Source organism: Mytilus galloprovincialis, chromosome 2 (assembly GCF_965363235.1).
Source record: "Mytilus galloprovincialis chromosome 2, xbMytGall1.hap1.1, whole genome shotgun sequence".
Classification (NCBI taxonomy): domain Eukaryota; kingdom Metazoa; phylum Mollusca; class Bivalvia; order Mytilida; family Mytilidae; genus Mytilus; species Mytilus galloprovincialis.
The window spans coordinates 68,652,493-68,655,202 of record NC_134839.1 but is presented as its reverse complement, the minus strand read 5'-3'; positions in this window follow the sequence as shown (position 1 = coordinate 68,655,202).

Below are 2,710 nucleotides of genomic sequence, written 5' to 3'. Positions count from 1 at the left end.
TATATTTCAGTTTAAAATGAAAATGAAAATGAAATCATCAAAATGTTATGGTGTAAATTGTATGCCACCCACAGAAACTTGTGATTACTCTAGAAGAAACTGTTCGACTATAAAACGTTTAAATATTGATAGGACAAATTTCCAGTGTGTGACAGAAAACAAATAATGAGTTCTGCGAATGGATCATATGAATCGTTATAGGTTTATCAGATATAATCCCTTGATACTGTAATTATTGCAATTAAAGTTTCATCTGGAAGAGTGCGTCAAATATTAATGTCTTTGAAAAAGTTCTATTCTATTCTTTAACTTAGCAGGCAGAAAAGTTCTCTAACGCATACAATTTATGTTTTTGGCTTTAAGGTACAAGTAAAAATTGTAAAATAAAGTCAAGCGAGATTATCCAGTGACAGATTATTTTGACGTTTTGTCACAAGTACACAGTCTCTAGTAAACTACCAATACTAGTTGGTTAAACGACGCTTTACATCGAAATTCCCGAAACGATACATCGATAGGACATGTTTGAACAATGCTGATCAAAACGACTGCAAATTGTCAGTGCCTCTGTACGAATCAACTCAGTCTGGTTAAGGATGGCCGTTTTCCTGCGATAGGTCTGTGGTTATCTCCGGTGCCCTATCTTCCTTCACCTATAAATAGATAGCTGCCGCCAAGAGCGCATGATAAACCGTTATTGTGGATATTGAAATCTTTTAAGAATCAAATTGAATATAATAAAGGTATTTAACATAAGCAAATAAAATGGCTTGGTAAAAACATGCATGAGAATAGTATTTTTAAATCATACAGTTTAAAGGAGTAGGTCCAGTAAGACCCCTTTTTGGCCCCAAAATATAGCAGTTTTACAAAATTGTTTAAATGTAAATTTTAAGTTGTTTATTGGACAGAAGAATGCTTCTGCTACATAAATTTTGGCTGTTTTTGACAATACAATGCACACATTTCGGGTACTAGCACCATTAAGTTATGATAAGTTACTGAAATCTTCGCAATTGTATCATTTTAGTTAAATTTTAGACGGTTTTCGTGTAAAACGAAAGTGGCCGCATTCGTGTTCATCCTTCATATTGAAATGTAAGTTGTATTTTATGATAATACATAACATATATAAAGGTTTAGGATGAACACGGATGCGGCCACTTTCATTTTTGACAAAAACCATCTGAAAAGTTACATTTTTCGGCATATTAGGTAGATTTTTCATATTTGAGCTTAAATCGGATCGTTTTTAATGACTAAATCAGTTAAAATCTTTCACATAAACTAATTGATTCAAATGAAATAGACCCTTAAGTGCTTAAAAAGTGGTCGAAATCTTTCTTCAGATGAACCTGAAATTTGAGGCCAAAATCGGTCCTTACCGGACCTACTCCTTTGTGTTCACCAATTCAAACACTCATGTAAAAATTCGACACATTTAATCCAAGCAAACTCAAGTAAAAAAAAAAATGAAAGGGAGCTTACTTTCATTAATTCCTATAATAATGTAACGTTTGGAGGAAAGCAATCAAGGAATTTGTTCACCCTTAATTTTTAAATTAAATGTTCATAACTCTAGAACGAAAATTAAACTGGAAATTAAAAAAAAATCACCAGGGAGGTTTATTTTATCAATATCCTTAATAATGTAAAGTTTGGAGAAAATGAATTCAGAAATACCGCAGTTATCGAACGATTTGTGAAAATTCCCTTAAATGTAAGGGTCACATTTCTGTAATTCTTAGAAAACTTAGACAACTCGGTCACTGAGGCCCCAAAGAATTTACAGGATTTAATTACATATTCATTGTAAGACAACTTACTCAGTTAAATCGCTAACATGATGAAGATTTATGACCAGGCAACCTTTTGTATCTTGAAGGATTAAAAGAACTATATAGTATATTGAAATGTGACAATATAAAAAAAATTTAAACACAAGATAGTTGATGCTCGAAATGCTCATATACAAAATGTTGTCTCTTAACATAGTTAATAGTTATTGTGGAATTACTCTGCTTGGAATCTATCCTTGTTGACAATGCAGTGAACTCCTCTGCTTGGCAGCTCCACTTGTTGAAATAGCAACGGAAATTAAAAGGGGGAATGGAATGTATACAGATGATGATAATTATAGATCATAGATGGTTGGACTCTAGTTAATTATAATTACTGTTGAGGATTGATTGTGAAATTGTCCGACATGTTAACACCTCGAGAACATAAATATTTAATTCTTTATATATGTAAATGTCATTCCCGTCTTAATTAGTTTGTCAATAGTATGGAATATCACTATCGGGAGGGTAATTTTTTACATTAATAAACTAAATTTCATGGTTCAATATTTCTTACAATACCATAATTTTGATGTCTGAAATCCGAATGCGGTCGTAGAGCGTTACAATTTTAAAATGTTAACTTATATTTTGGATGGCAAATATGACATTAAATTGGTGGTTTATAATTGTTGTACGAAAACTACATACCTGTTATATTTTCATATTAGTTTGTTTGAAATTAAATAAATAGTTTAAGAAACGATCATAGTGTGAAAAGTTTACGAACGACGGAAAACAGACGACTATTGACGGGTACAGATCACAAACGCTTAGCTGGCCCTTGCACTTTAAAAAAAAAACACATGTAAAATACTACAACATTAAAACAATACGAGTAAAGTTGTCAAGAGACCAGCATTGTGTAT